The sequence below is a fragment of the Phyllostomus discolor genome, chromosome 4 (assembly GCF_004126475.2).
Source record: "Phyllostomus discolor isolate MPI-MPIP mPhyDis1 chromosome 4, mPhyDis1.pri.v3, whole genome shotgun sequence".
NCBI classification, from domain to species: Eukaryota; Metazoa; Chordata; class Mammalia; order Chiroptera; family Phyllostomidae; genus Phyllostomus; species Phyllostomus discolor.
Window position 1 is genome coordinate 183,576,617 of NC_040906.2, and position 16,843 is coordinate 183,593,459.

A 16,843-nucleotide genomic window follows, 5' to 3' on the forward strand; every position below is an offset into this window, starting at 1 on the left:
AAAACAGAGCATCCATAGAAAAACACCAACTCACACTTACTGGTAACGAATTCACTGAGTAAGCACAGATCTCCTCGGAACTCCTGTGGTCTAGGTTTGCGATCACTGCTGCCACCGGAAAAAAACCCAAGGACGCCTGGATTAGGATAAACGCCTTAAGTAGCAGTGCTGACACAATTCAGTTCCTAACTCTTGTGTCAGAGGTGGCCTGGCCCTGGGTCAGGAAGTAATGCAACCGACACTGGAACCGAACAGTAAAAATAAGTATCTCTAGGAAGTAGAGTTCTTTTTCCGATTGTAAAAGTAATTTCCAAATTAATTTACTCTTTTTGCTGAACCAAACAGAAACAGGGAAAATTATTCTAAATGGCCCAAAGAATATGCAGATCCATTATTACTTAAACACAATGAATTTGGAAAAGACCTAGGATAAATGAGATCATACTCTAGCAACACATAAGACTTTCTGTAAACACGTCACGCCTATGCACTTCTTTGTTAAGAGAAAAGAACATGTGTGTGTGCCCACATACAGAGACCACACAAGTGTACTTGGTCCATGAAGGGGGTGTGCGCAGCTGCTTGCCTGTGAAGCTGCTGGAATCGGCCTCCTTTTGCATCACGTCTTCTGTATCCTGACACTTTCCTACAGTGAACAAGCTGGGAGAGAGGGAGGCTTCCAAGGCCTATTCTGAGGCAAGCAGCTTACAGGAAGACAGAGGGAAAAATCAAGCAGTTGATCAGAAAGGAGATTCTTCATATTATCCTGAACAAACTTCCTGGTACAACACTAGAGAACAAATTACGTACAGCGTTATGAGAAACAGAGCGCTGCCAGAAAAAGAAAAAAAGGTTTTTTTCTTAATTCTGTTTCTTCCCACTTTAGTCACTCAAGCTATTTCCATCATATTTCTCCAACACTTAAGCTGTCATCTCTAGTGGAATTCCCCCACCCACTCCAATGATTTGAAAAACTTCTGGAAAAGAACCAGAAGCATAATCAACTTTGCCAAATGACATTCAGATTTGGTCCCCACCCTAGCATTTGGCTACTTAGCCTCATTTCTTGATAGTGTTTTCATTCTTTCTCCTTTTCCTTCTTCTCCTACCTGCAAATACATACAGGAAATTATTTCCTTTCTTTTCTGCTCCTTACTCTTCACATTTTCAACACCAAGTTTCTTCATTCCCCTCACTTCACCTTCAATTCTTCCTCAAGATGCAGAAAGCCAAGAAATGCACAAAGCTGTCAGTAAGTCTTCATGATGCATAATTCAGTATACTGAAGATTTCTTGTGGAAGGATTTTTCCAAGAAAAACAGAAACTGCGGACTCCCCCTCACCTGTTTTCCTAGTGTCCCTCCCATCTCACCGAAGTCAAACAGAGGTGAGGGTGAGGCTGAGACTGTGTGTGCCAGTACACTGTCTGCGTCCACAACAACGGCCTCAGAAAGGACAGGTAACTACCACTGACCAAAACAAAACATGTGCAAATCATGCTAGGCTTCTTTTTTCTGCAGAGATATTCCCGCAATCGGTGGTGCCAGCAGCACTATCAACCCAGAGAGTAGGGAAGAGGCCACATTCCCTTATTTGCCCTAAACACTCTCAGAACTTTTTTAACAAGTCACAGTACTAACAGTGAGAACCTACAAAGTGCTCCGTTAGTCCTATGGAGACAAGCAAAGTGGAGGGGGAGAGGCAATAGGAAGTCAGAGGAGTGACAACATTCTTTCCTTGAGATGCCGATACCAGACTGTTAACACACAACCCCACAGAAAGTGAACATTCACAAAACACTCAAATTTCAGGACAACAGTAGAAGAAATGCCATCAGACTGCATGAGTAATTGCCAAAGAAATTACACAGATATGAATTAATACAGGGATTCAGCAAAACATGGCAAATATACTCCAGAGTGGAAGAAAGTGGCATATGAGATAATTAACAATGTGGCAAAACCACTAAAAAGTTTTAAGCGATTTATCAGTTCAAACATGGCGCGAAGAGAGAAACTTCAAATGTGCTTATGCTAAATGTAAAACGTACATTTTAACCTCCATTCCTTTCAGGCTTTCACCAAATAACCCTGAAAAAGCAGCAATCCAGTCATAGCATGATGGTTTTCAAACTTCTCCAAATCACCTGGGGCAAATTAATTTAACCACACAAGTGTGTTTGGGTCATCTCAACGTGTCACCTTTTTTCATACTCAAAGTTACAGTTCCACGGATTTCCCTCTTCTGAGGCAGCAAGCTCTACTTTACCTTTGTGAAGTGTCATACTTCGCAAATTCCCCTGTGAATAAAGTAATGCAGACTGAACGGCACAGTTAAAGGTACACTGAATACGTGCAGCCAGTTCTAATGCCGGCTCTGAAAGTTAGTAACTTTGAGAAAGTCACTTCACTTCACTAAATTTTCTTATCCATTAAATAAAGAAAGTATAGATTAATTGTCTCTTAACATACCTAAAATTCTACCTTTTTAAAAAGTTACTTAGTATGGTAAACTCTTCACAGATTGAATGAAAATAGGTATCAAAAGCAAACATACTATGAAGTGCATACAAGTTTACTGAAGTATTTATGCTATAAGATATAAATGTAAGATCCAAGGATTAAAAACAACAAAATATTAAGTAATTATGTCTGAAAGTGAGAACAAAGCTGGCTTTTATGAAGTTTTCTCTATTCCAAATTTTATTCACCAAACATATAAATTTACCATTAAAAAGATCCTATCCCTTGAAACCAAGTTTGACATCTAGAAATCAGAGCTCACCAGCCTCTGCAAAATATGCTGGAACTCAGAGTACAATCAGAAACACTGCAGTCCAGTCTTCAGCTGGAGGGAAGACAAAGGGGAGAAAACCCTCGACTCTGTTTTTCCAAGGCTACTTTTCTCATCTTGTCTCCATCCCTTCCTCCAGCCCCCACCCGCTCCACAAAAATCTCTTGGGAGTGAGTGAATGAAAGTAACCTAAAACCAGAATTTCTGGGACTGTGTGGTTTTCAAAAAGCACTGTATTTTCATCTCCCTACCTCTGCACACACACCCAGAATTGTATTTCATACTTATTTTTGCAACAAAACCTCATAGGAGTGCTTAGAAGTCCTCTAAAAAGAAAAGGGGGAAAAAGCAAATGCTTTTTTCAGGGACAGGCGGGGGGGGGGGGGGCGCGATTTGGCACCTGTGGAGATGATGTCATTACCAGCCATGGCTCTCAACTGTATCTGGCATGCAGCCGTGGCCAGAATCCCTGAGCCCACCCAACGCTATTTAACGCAAAATACAGTCCTTCTGGCCCTAGAAAACCTCAGTCACACTTGACTGGACTCTACTTAGGAAGCCCTATTTTCGAAACTTTTCAGCTTTAAACATTGCTGTAGAACATGGCATCAAATAGTGTCCTTGGAAGGCCAAACTTTGGTGGCTCCCACCTTTATGTATGTCTGGCAGACCTGAGGGGGACTAACTCTGCATGTCTGTCTACAGGCAGTCTCCTACTCATGACAGGCCCAATTTTGGGTCATTGGCTTAAAAAAAAAATGAAAGAAAGATAAATGAAGCAAAGACATGGGCGAGGTAGGGGCAGACACACTAGGGGAATGAATGAGATAAGGATGACACAGTGAGGTTGGGGATGAGAGCCTCCATCCTCATTCTGTAAGATGAGGCTAAGAGAACAGAATGCCTGGCTATCCGGACAGATAAAATAATGTCGACAGAAGGACAGCTTCTGGCAAAGGAAGCACTAAGGAAACATTAGCTATGATTCTTTTTCCCCACAGAAGCCATCATTAAAGGCAATACTGACTCCCCAAGCATACTAAGAAGGTCCAATTAACCTATAACACATCTCAAAGTAAGTGAAAAGCTAACCGCCAATTTTAACACTTCTAAGGAAGACACACAGAAAGGAATTTCAACTGAAACCCATCTGCTCCCCAGCCAAATGAATGGGAGATGACCCTTTCTGTCACCCTCCACTCATACTAGCCCAGGGAAGAATTCCGACCCCCCACTCCTCCACAAGGGCCCCCCAAAGAGACAAGGTACGGGCATGAACTCTGGGAGACTGGGGATGAAGGGCTACAAGAACTTCCTAACTCCTCACTCCACAATGCCCTGGTCACCTTTCCCTTCCTTTTGAAGAGCCGTTGAATGTAGGCTCCTACTTCCCACCGCCAACACCAGACCAACACGGTTCGGTGTGAAGAGAAACTAGACTCTTGAGATTCTACTATGCATAATAACAGGAAGGTGGCCCAGGGAAGTCCAGACCCAATGTTTGTTTTTACTTCCAGAGGCAAGGCCGAAATCACACTCAGATGCTGTTTATTTGTTTGTTTCTAATGAATCATCAAGGAAGCAAAACAAGAAAGAAGCTAGAACTAATATCTCACAGTTCTCAAAACTGTGATAGTCTATTTGATCATTTACAGAGCTTTGCTACCCTCACAACACTCTAAAATTTAATTTTCCATTTTCTATCACTAATTATGTATTTTGTGGTTGACCTATGACTGTCTACGTCACAAACAGCTCTCTTCCTATGACCCAAAGCACTTAAAAGCCCCCTCTCCTCTGTGCCCAGCAGAATCACACGATCTCAGTCCTGGCCCAGGCTCTGGCATTATTCCAGTCAATCTCCCTCAGTCTCACAGTGAAGCTGTAGGGACCCACTGTCGAGCCAGAAGCTCAACCAATACCAGGGTCTATGGGCCGTACTTTTTTTCACACCCCACAATGTTTAACATCTTCCTAGGGAAGTGGGAGCTGAATCCCAAACTTCCACGTGTTTAATGCATCCTAAATAAAATCAGTTTTATTACCCATACTCTTCTTTCCATAAGGGACAGAGCAGAGAAGTATATATGAGTGAGAGAGAGAGAGAGAGAGAGAGAGAGGGAGGGAGGGAGGAGGTGGGGCAATGTAATGTTAGCTTGTTCCTACTTCAAAAGCAAATCTCAATGAGCCTGTCTTCCTCACCATCTCAGTCACCCATTCCCACGGTCATACCCCATGAAATGGCTTTCAAATTTTTCCCACTGTGACCCACAGCAAAATATTTACATCTCATTCTGGTTCATAAATACACAGCAAACACACCAGTTTTAATGGAAACCAAAGTTTTCAAAAGTGTGATCCACAATGATCAGAAAGAAAGCCCGAGCCCAGGCAATCTGTGCTAAATCCAGCCCCAACCACAGCCCCCCTCAGCGAGCCTTCTCCGTCTCCACAGAAAAAGAGCATCTCTTTCCCCTCCCAAAGGGGAAGCTCTGCACTGTGGCAGCACTGCAGCCAAAAAGGTTCATCTGAAGCATAATTATTAGTAATTGAAAACTTTTCCCCAAGGGTAAAAATTCTTTTAATTCACATAAAAGTGCCATATATGCTAGATAAGGCCCGACACTCATGCTTTTTCTCCTACTGCATTTTCTAAATGCCCGTCATGGCCTCCTAAAATGATTACTTGAAAACTCCTGCCCTAGACCTATAATACTACCATTGTCTCAATTTCATGCATCCCAATCTCTATCTTCTACCTTTCCAGCTCAATCCCTCTTGAAACCCAACTTCAACAATTCTTTGACCCTGAGCAGCCTGTGCCCCCACTCCCTTCCCATGCCTTCTTCATCACCCTCCCTCCTTGGGCGGCTTGATTCCACAGGGACCATTATATCCTGAACTCTCAGCCCCACACTCGTCCAGAACCTCTCGTGCCCTGTGGTTCTAGCTAATTCTGGCCTTACTTCACACTTGCACCCATGCAGCCTAACAAAAATAACTATGATAACTTTTCTCAGTTGAAATTCCCAGTCACAGTCTTTGAGAACTCTTAGCAATCTTCAGAAATCCTATGACAGTACCCTAGTAAATCCACATCCCACTTTCCTGGTCATAGATTTCACACATGAATATAAAGCAAAAAAAAAAAAAATTACAGGCAAAAGATATGGCACTGGAAATTGGATCTTCCTATGGTCTGAGCCACAATCTACATATAGCTGTCCTCTACAAAGGAAAGCCTGATATAATTGAACAAAGTCAATGTTATAAATAAACAAAAGTTACTAGCCTTTTGTTAAAAAACAAAACTGTCCAGTACAAGGCTGACTTCCAATATTAGTAAGTTTAAGGGCACTTAACCATTAAATAATAAAAGAAAAAGCCTATTTACTCTCAAAAAAAGTGTTTTTATTTTCTCTTCTTTGATGAAAATGTTTGGTCATATTCTATCTTTAATTTTCTTACCAAAGTAGTCCTCGTGCAACCCTGCCGTTCCTCCATAATCACTATCAGGCATCAACAGTTATTGTCCAGACACAATTTGTTCAACCACGCAAACACCTGTGCAGTCAGCCGTGTTCAGTTTTCGAGAAATGAGTCCAATGGCTTGGCCACAGTGATAAGCACTAGTGCCCTGTTAGTGGGACTCTTTCTGAAAGAAAGCTTTTTCCATAATTATTTCTACTTTGAATCAAATTAATGCTTTCATACAGTTCAACAGGCAAATGAAACACACACATTACAGAGTTGCTATTTATTCTAACCTAGGCCACTAGCAGTGACACTAATGCACATAAGAGAACAAACCCCAGGGTAATACGGAGCTGTTTCTCCTGAAATTCGGGGACCAGTTGAAGGAAAGGCTAAGAAAGCACATCTGCCCAAGCCCAGAATTCAATGTGCTACAAGAATGCTGTCACAGGAAAATCACTGCAGGTCTTCAGGGCTCATGTCTATCACTTTCAACTTTGGTTCTTCCTGGAGGGGGGAACCAAACTCATGCAGTTGAGAAGTCTAGATCGAAATCACATATGCCAGCAAATATGCAAATTATATTCCAGAACATGCAAAGGCTATAAGCCCTGCAGTATAAGGAGATAATTTAGCTTGGAGGTAGAAGGCATGAATACCACTTAGACCCGCAGATATGGCCAAGGCCACAGTTAGCCTACCAGCCTGTCACCCAGACTATCAACATTAAAAAAAAAAAAGGCACAGCACAAGTCACACCAATATGGCCATGCTCACATAACAATTCCTACCCTCACTTAGGTTCTGTCCACAGCACCCTGACTGGCAAAGACCCTATACCTGTCTTCTGTTACTTAGTTTTAAGATTGCTAAGGTGCTTGCTTCTCCTTTTCCTCCACCATTCATTCACTCAATAGTTTGCGGATGGCCTCTATGTACCCAGCACTATGCTGTATGTAACAGCCTAGTAAGAGACAGAGAGAAATAACTACAGAAAGCAATCTGGGGGGGGGGGGGGGGGGAACATAACAGAAAATGGAGTTAGGTAAAATTGGAGCCCATATCTGAAGGATGAGGAGCAAAGAAAGAAGGTAAAGAATCCCAAGTACTTACAAAGGCATCCAAATAGAACTACTAGTTGCTCCTTCCAAGGTAAAACAAAAGCGTCAATTTCTTTAACAGGTAGTTATCTGACAGATAGTGGAAACGGAGATTTTAGATACTGGACCTAGAGATTTCTTATTTTAAAGATTATCTAAAAATTCCACTTATTCATTGAATTTGCTTTGTTTATAAAGCTATTTAATTAACCCTTGACTCTGCAGATACGTGTGAACTTACATATATTACTCACAACTGCATTCGCTGGTACTCATTGTAATCATGAAAGGCACACTAGGATTTTTCATCCCCATCAAAACTTTGGTGAACATCCCTTTCATTCCTCTGCTTCTCCTCCACCCCAAGCCAAGGCAGGTCATATAACATCTGAACAGGCAATTATTTGTGACTAAGATAATGTGATCTCTTCTAAGTGCAATAGGGGGTGAAGGTAGGAAGCCAATGAAAAACAAAATCCAGTATGAGGCCAACTTGAATGATCTGGCATGGGGTGGGGTGAGCAGATGGACAGCTTCTTCCTCCACCTCTAGAAGGGAAGAAAAACTTGCCTAGTTACCATTGAGTTATTGTATTTCGTTATGAAAACAAAACTGTCCTAAAACAGAAACAGTTTTTAGTTAATCAGATCTGGTCACTGCCCTATGTTAGCCAAATAAGGGTTTTTCAACCCCTGCGCTATTGACATTTTAGCCAGATAACTATTTGCTGTGAGAGGCTCTATCCTGTGCATTCTAAAATGTTTAGCAGCATGCCTGGTCTCACTAGATGCCAGTGGGGTGCCCTCAAGACATGGCAATCAAAAATGTTGCCAACATTGCCAAACGTTCTTTAGGGGGACAAAAATCACCCACCCCACCTCCCTTGAGAAAGACTATGCTAGACTATAAGCATCAGGCTACTTACTAAATAAACAAAAAACAAAAAATCACATTGATTAAACAGAGCAAAATATTCAGAAAAATGTTATGTCTTAACCACCTATCATCTGCATGTTAATAAAAAGCTAATATAGATATCTCCAACCAAAGAGAAAGATCAAATTAAGATAAAAAAAAAAGTAAAGGTCCGATGCATTTAAATAACAACATGCTTCTGTATGTATGCTGGTAACTGCCCGCTCAGACGACCAGAGTGAAGGATTAGATACACAGAAGGTCAGGTGTGGTGGAAGCAGCAACTGAAAACAGAGGTTAGTGAAAATGTTAAAACTAAATCAAACCAAACCTATCTTCATTCTATATACCCAAGCCCATTCTACCAAAAGAAAATTTTAACAGATTTTAATTTTACTAATGAAAATTTGAAATACAAACTATTTAAAAATATTTAGGAACACACAGACAAAACTCCAAATCCTGGCTCCGACCATTACATTGTCAGGACATTTAACCACTCTCTGAGCTGTCTCCCTCATCCAAAGAAAGTGAAAAACATTACCAATAACAGGACATCAGCATGATGCCTGGCACACTCTCAGTACTGTTAACTGGCATCACCAGTATTACTTATATATATATATTTTACAAACATACATCTAATGCAAAGCCCCACTGGACTAAGAGAAAAGCACATTTCTAAAAAGTTAACTGGAGGGACAAAACAATCCTGTAAAAATGCACACCTTAGATGCCAGATTTACCTACACTTCTTTAAGACAGGAGAAAAATGGATTACCATCCAAGCTCACAGTTACAATAAAAGCAAAATATAAATGCTGCCCTTTTTAAAACATAACACATTATGCACTACTTGTGCTAACTCCAAACATACGTATTTCCTAGGTTTTTATCCAAATCAACCAAAACATCATTTTAAGCAGTTGGGTTTAAAAATGCACCATTTAAACTTCCCATAAATCCTAACAATCAAACAGGAAAGAAGAGCATTTTCTCACACATACCCAGGGCCAGTCTGTAGCTGCTGTTTTGCCTCACAGAAGTTGTTTTTTAGCCACAAGCTACTACAAATTGTTCAGACCTTTTGGCAGCAACACAGGAAACTGCCCTTTTCACCCTTTCTCCCACAAAAATGTAGTCAATTTCTAGGCAGGCCCATCTCTCAAGGCTACTTGCTTTATGGAGCCAAATGCACACGATTTTTCATTTAGTAATAAGAAGGGCCCCAAATATTTGGCATTTTTTGTGAAGAAAACTGAAAGCAAATCACCAAAGACCTGTGGGCAAAGCCCTCTATTAAATCAGCTCATAAACGTGCTACACCATACTTTCCACCAACACTGGAAATTTATAGGATATTTGGCATCCCAGCTGTTTCTGTTTTATCCAAATCGTCCAGGATGCAATAGGCAACATGTGAAGCTATTTCCTGAGGTTTCATTGTCCTTGACTTCCCACTGTTCTCAGCTTGCCTTGTTTCAAGTGGATAAAATAGGTACATATATCTTTTGCTTAAAAAATAGACAAACAACCTCAAATCTTCCCTTCCCTCTAAATCTGGGGTTTTCCTACAATCTAAAGGATTATGTAAAAGTATTTGAGCAAGGACAGTCACCACAACAAAGCTGAAGTTCCCTCTCAGGCCTTCTCTCAGTTTTTCATTCAGGCATATAGAATCAATGTACAATTTTTTCCTTCAATAATTTAAGCGAGGGCAAGGGTAGGAGGTGGTAACTTACAGCTGTAACATATTTAATTTCAAGAAAAAAACAATAGTCTTTTAAATGCAAAATTAAAAAAAAAAGAATCTCAAAAATCATTTGGCTTAAAATCTCACAGATGGTAATTTATTTTAAAAAAATTAAAAACCAAAATGGCAAAAAGCCATCCCAGGTGCAATTAATCACAAAATGTGGCTGGACGGTACCCTGCCCTGAGAGAGTCAAACCCCCAGATTTCATCTGGTGAACCAAACTCACACTTCAGATTGAAAATCATCCCAGTATTTTCTGGGGATCATTTTCTGCCCCCCCCGCCCCCCCCCCCGCCTCAAAATGACCTGCAACCTCAAACAAGTTCCAATAATGATGCAAAGGCAACTTTTCTGAAAGGGCAAAATAGCAAAAATTGTCCAAAAACCACAACAGACAAAAATGATAAGCAACGGAACATCCATTCAACTATACACAGCATTACTCTGATTTAATAAAAGATCATCAAGAGTGTTTCTGAGAGTCCAATATTAACACTAATTTTAAATACACCTAAATTAGAAATTCAAAGGAAAATTCTTATGTGTCTACTAAGACCTGGCTTGCCTGTATCTAATACAAGTAACACACCTTGTATTTCAGGAATCTTTCCAATTTAAATAGATATACTGCGCCTGGAGCAAGCACTAATTGCAAACATGCTTACCATTCACTGCTTCCTTTAACTGAGAATAAACTGGACCATTTCATCTCCATAAACAAAACAATATCAGGGAGATTACACAGTACTACTTATCAATTTATCAGCATCTTCAAAGTACACTCTAACTGATGGAGATTTATTCACTCCGTGGGTCTGAGGGAGTCCCGTGTGCTATTCAACACCAGCATGAAACGGCCTGTCTGGCAATCAACAAAGACACAACAAAAGCATTTCCTGAGCTGACTGTCCACATCTCACACAGCTTATTTTGGAGTAAACAACAACAGAACAGCTGCCCAAGGCTATCCACAGGTCTATCATGAGAAGTCAATGCACTGAAGTTTACTGTTCAAGAACAGGGTTTATCTGGTCCACGTTAGAAAAGTTCAGCCTAGGAAAGTTTGCTTTAGATTAGAGGTAAATGGGCAATGAAGAAATTTCTTCACTACTGCTCATTTTTAAATTTATCACACCACTAGAAAACCTACCTTAAAATATAATTGGACTTTTTCTAAACAGCAAAAGAGATGAAAAATGTAGAATCAGTCACCAATTTTTCAGTTTTCATCCCACCTCCAGCCTACATTCATTTAGGATGCATGGCGCAGCGCCAATATTTAAAGAGCACACAGCTAACACTGAGAGGGATAAAGATGCGCACGACAGAGATGTATTTATTACCAAATAGGTTATGTCTGCACCTGTACCTACACACACAATAAGTTGAGGATGCTTTGTTTGCCTGTGGTTTTTTTTAAGTATCTATGTGATTTACTTCATACATGACAAGAGCACTAACGGCCCTTCTTCATGTGTCTAAATGAAAAACTACACATTTGGCTTCAATAAAACCAGCAGTTTCTTGAAGATACGTTCCAGCTATGAATTGTCCACATTTGTGTGCCAGAGAGGGTGAAAAGGGCAGTTTTCTGTGCTGCTGCCAACGGGCTGAACCATTCGAAGTAGTTTGTGCTAGAAAACACCCCGCTACAAAGAGAACTGTTAACTTCTAAGCTGGCTTGGTATACTTGTGCGAAAGAATCTGATTTTTCTATTACACTTTTTCCAGTAAAATGCTTCCCTGGAACTTTATAATCATGTTTTTAAGTAATCATGCTAGTGAAAGGAAGATCTGAAAATAATGCTTACCAGGTTAACTGAAAACCAATTTCAGCACACGTCTAACTTTTGAGCATTAAAAGCCTTTCTACTCTTCTCCAACCACAATTAATATAGTCCTAGTTTTGTTCAGGTATTCACTTCTGGAATGTTCTTCCTGAGTTCATCCCGCAAACATTTACTAAACACAACACACACAACACCCCCCACCAGGCAATGTGTTCACTGTGGAGAATACCAAAATGCACAAGAAAAGCTCACAGCCCTTAAGAAACCGATCTAGTAAAGGAGAAAAGGAGAAAGGCAGAATTCTTAGGCTGGGGGTTGGGATGGGATAGTAGGTAGAGAAACTGTGTTTGTTTTTCATAAATTCACTGGATGATTCTTGTGCATACTAAGGTTTAAGAATGAAGGCTTAATACTTAAAGTCTGTGTTCACGCCTCCCCAAAAAGGCAATAAATCTATGTCATTATTTACTGAAAAAAGAAAAGCTCACCACAACCACTATGACTGCGTTTAAAGTATTGCCATTCTGGTGCATAAATAAAGTATACCCAGACATCAAACTGAGTGTGGAAAAATATAAAACTATTATAAAAAGAACTAAACTAGAAATCAGAAAGGCAAGTCCAATTACTGCCACTTAATTTGAGTAACAATAAAATCCTGCTCTCCTTTATCTCAAAAAGCAATTAGATTAAGTTGCAATCTGTATATGAACATGTTTTGCAAAGCATTTAAAAATTTGTCGTACACCCTTGGTCAATGAACAAAATGGGCAATGAATTAGTGTTGACTCATTTTTAAAAATCAACTTTTATGCTTCCAGAAAAATTACATATAAGCAGAACATATTTGCTAAGGTTTGTATATCTCAGTGGCTATAGGAAGTGACATTTTTTGTGTAGTTCCGATATTACTTTTATATTTTATATAAATATCACCACATTCATAGTCTGCTGTGTTTTCAAGTTTTACTCATATATGTAGCTCTGTGTAGTTCATACATGTAGGTCATTCTTTTTAACTCCTATACAGCAAAATGAAAATTATTGATAGTGCCCGTCTCATAAATTGAATGTGGTGTTTAAATGACTCAAAACATTACAGTTGGCCCTGGCCTGTGTTACCCAATTGACTGGAGCAACATCCCATAACCAAAAGGTTGCAGGTTTGATTCTTGGTGAGGGTACATACCTAGGTCGCATGTTCAGTCCACAGTCCAGGTTCATTCAGTCTCTGATCCAGGTGTGTATGGGAGGCAACCAATTGGTGCCTCTCTCTCACACTGATGTTTCTCCCTCTCCCTTCCTTTCCCCCTTTCTCTCTTTCTAAAAAGCAATGGTAAAATGTCCTCATGTGAGGATAACAACACACTCTAGTTGTATTACACTACATGGTACATGGTAATCTGTGCTAGCCGCCATTATAAGAATAGTGTGATCGCCATTGCTATCCATTCCTAGGGGGTATTCCCCATCAATTATTAATAATGTCATTGTATGAGCCCTTTAAAAGTTGGAAGTCAAAAGTTTGACTACCAAGCTCTGGTGGATATCAAAGATATTAAGTAATCAAGTATGTCACTGGGTAAAATTCTTGTGACATCAGCATACTAGAATCAACTCTAGAACAGGATTTTCCTGAAGACAGGAATCTTTATCTATCTTGTACATCACTCTATTCCTATTACACTGCTTGGCACCAATACATATTTGTTGAATAAATGAATACAAAAGTACTAATCTCAAACAATTTAAAAGCAAATGAAGATTATGTTATATCCTGGAAAATTATGTTGAATAAAAGTTCCATAAAGTAAAAGAATGCCAAAAGCAATCCTTCCATATTAATAAATGATATACTGCTATTTTAATATGTATGTGTGACTATTAAGCAGTAAATCAAACACTTAAAAGATTTTATTTCATCCACTACCCTAAAAGTTTACATAGCCATGATGACCTAAAAATCCTCTGAAGGATGTAATTAGCTTTACTATGTTATTTCTTTTCCTGTTGTCCTTCATCGACCCTCCAAAATTAGCTCCATCTAATCTTTAGTGAGCCAAAGATTTCAATGAATATAAATACAAACTTCCCTTTCCTGAAAAGAACTCTATGTCTACAGTACTATTTAACTTTCCTTTCATATCAAATAAACATTTTTAAAAGCAAATAGTGGAGAAATTTGCCAATGTGTAAGTGGCAGTCAGCCATTATTTTTTCACTCATTCAGAATCTATTTATTGAACATTCCCTATGACTCAGGCATTGGGCTAGACTCTGGGAAAAAAGGAGGAAGGTAAAACACGGCGCATGTCCTCAAAGTGCTTCCATTCACGATTAGGGGCAGACGTAAAGACAAAATTTCGAAGTGATATGGAAGGTCTCCCACACAGGCAGAGTCACAGAGAAAGGAGAAACCAGCTGCTGCAGGGGTGGGGACAGTACAAGAAAACTCCATCAGGATGACCACCCTTTCCACCACACTTTGAGGGTCAGTACAAGACTGACAGGTCAGGAAAAGGAAGAACAGGCAGAGGGAGTAACAGCTACAAAAGCCCAAGCCCTGCAGCAATATGAGTACTCTGTAATTTGGTATCACTAAAGCATAGGGTTTATGGTTGAAACTGTGGGGAAATGAGGGCACGGAGCTGCCAGGAAGGAGGCTGCTCACCAAAATGGATCTTACATTCAGGCCAAGGGAGAGGCTAAGGCACTAGTAAATGGCCCCTGCTGAAGAGGTTCCCATAACTAGGTACTTGTGTCCCAGAATGGCATGTCCCAGAGTGACAGATGGTGAATAAGCAGGACCAGGAGTCACAAAGCTCAGGTCAGCTAGAGAGCTATTCACTAGCACACAACCACTTATGTTTTAACAATCAAGTTACCGGACTATACCAAGAGGTCTCTGAGGGCATGGACCACCATGTGTTATTCAAATTTATTTCCCAAAGGTCTACTGCCACAATTCCTTTATTTACCAGATGGCAAAGGCCTACGATGCACTACAAACTATACAAATAAGCACTGGGTGTGTACTCATGAGTCTTATACTGTCCCATCACAACTACTCCCGGGGCCTCCCTGAGAAAGTGATATTTAAAGGTAATACCTGAGGATGAGAAAATGCCAGCTGTAGGGTTTTGTTTTTATTTTCTGCTCATATCCTCATTTGATATTTGGCAACGAGTAATCCCCTATTTAATACACTTCAATTTAGATTCAAAGACATCCTTCTCTGAATTCTCCTGTTTCTTAGTCCGCCCCCTCTATACCCCTCATTTTGTACGGTGTCATTCCAAAGCTCAGTCCTGCCCACTTCCTTCTCCACTGGAGGCTTCATTCTATTCTGCATATTTCAAGTTTGCTTTGTTTTTTCCTAAGCCATATGCCTTTTTAATTGCTTTCATATAAACTATCTAACTGAGTGGTTAAGAGTCTAAGCAGTAGTCAAACACCTAGGAGTCCCAACCCACCCTTGGGAAGTATGTGATCTTAGCTGCCCTCTAAGCCTGTTTCCCCTCCCACATAACAGGGGCAAAGGAATCCAATTCCTAATTTATTTTCAAGATTAAATGAGATACTGTATAGAAAAATACTTAGCATAATACCACGATGTTAGCTATTTTGTTATTAACCACTAAACAAATGTCCTAAGAAACTTAAGGCATGAATTATTACCTTTTTAAAACAGACTTGTTCAAGATCACAGCTATTATTTTTAATGGAGTCTACCCAAACGTACATTCTGACTAAATCGATCACCAAAATCACAGTATATACCCACTAACCCATATTCGTTTCCACTGCATGATCTATTTTGGCTTTGCCAAAAGCTTTCACTTCTAAGTTGTCTCTAACTCCATCTCCTCTTTCACCCACATGCACTCTAACTAGCATCTGTCACCTGTTCTTTGCCAAGGTCAGCAGAGTAATCCCTTTGTCTTCATCACCACAGCAAACCCTCTACTCCGAGCCCTGTAAGGTATGGAAATACTGTACAAGAAGCAAGACAAGCTCAGAGCTGGAATATCACTGTGAACCGAAGCTAAGCTCCTGAGCTGGCCTCCTGGCTTACTTCCCTTCCAGCAGTCTTGGACTATTTCAGCTGCATGCAGTTCACAGGTGCAAAAGGAAACCCTTAACAGTACAGAAAAACCAGCATGAAGTGGATCAAAGCAGTTGCACAAAATCACCTAAAAGATACCAAACAGCCCCCACATCACTAAAACTCAAGGTGCCATGACTGAAATGATTTAAATGACTTAAGAAAAGTTTTTCAATCTTAAGAGTGATCAGCAGACGAGTAGACGGATTTTCAGAAGGATAGAGTGTTATAGTCAGCCTGAGTCCCTTCTGGCAAGAACAGCCTTATTGTGAGGATGGATGAGGACCGGGGCTGGATCCATGTTGTTGATCCTGTGTCAACAAGACAGAGCACCTAGCGCAGGAATGGGCAGATAACAAATACAAAAATAGCACTGAGTTACTCACAAGTCTTCCCTTATCACTGTAGTCTGATTCCACACTCACAACTCACCACCTGACAGTGTGCCAGCCATGTGGTCAACACGCAGAACACACACTAGACAGGATGATGTACATATTTATTCCTTTTGCCCACTATATTTCCCACTAAGTTGATATTCTAATAAAAAAGGTTAATTATTTATTTATTTGTAGGAGTTGGGCTTTTGTTTTTGCTTTTGTTTTCTTGCTCGATGGGGAAGAGGAACAGCACGCTTCAGTTTTCCCAAGCCCCACTGTTAACAAGATACTGATCAAATTTGTGTCTCTAAAGCAGAGGCTCAAACTCGGGACCAAAGTCAACGGAGCAACATTAATGTCATGCGGTAAGAGAAGCCACTGTGTGCCGACAGGCCTGTCTGTCCTGGAGGACAGCACCGATTCAGGCCGTTAACGCCAACCACCCCATACGTGTCTGACAAGTCATCTTTTCAAAATGCTATTTCATCTTGCCAGAGCTTAGCAGCTCCGATGGACCCCTGTTGTCTTTC

At 40.3% G+C, this 16,843-nt stretch overlaps 1 protein-coding gene across 20 annotated transcripts in view; it reads right to left on the reverse strand.

Annotated features, from left to right (window-relative positions):
- Positions 1-16,843, reverse strand: part of EPB41L2 (erythrocyte membrane protein band 4.1 like 2) — a 205,865-nt gene that overhangs the window by 154,223 nt on the left and 34,799 nt on the right. For 13 of the 20 annotated variants that reach the window (XM_036024726.1, XM_036024723.1, XM_036024720.1 and 10 more), the window contains exon 1: positions 35-141. The exons of 2 other annotated variants lie outside the window; for them this stretch is intronic. The gene's annotated coding sequence lies outside the window, so the exon portion shown is untranslated. Of the gene's footprint in view, positions 1-34; positions 143-9,289; positions 9,314-16,843 lie in introns of those variants that run through there. 5 more of the 20 variants (XM_036024711.1, XM_036024715.1, XM_036024703.1 and 2 more) reach the window with 2 other exon arrangements.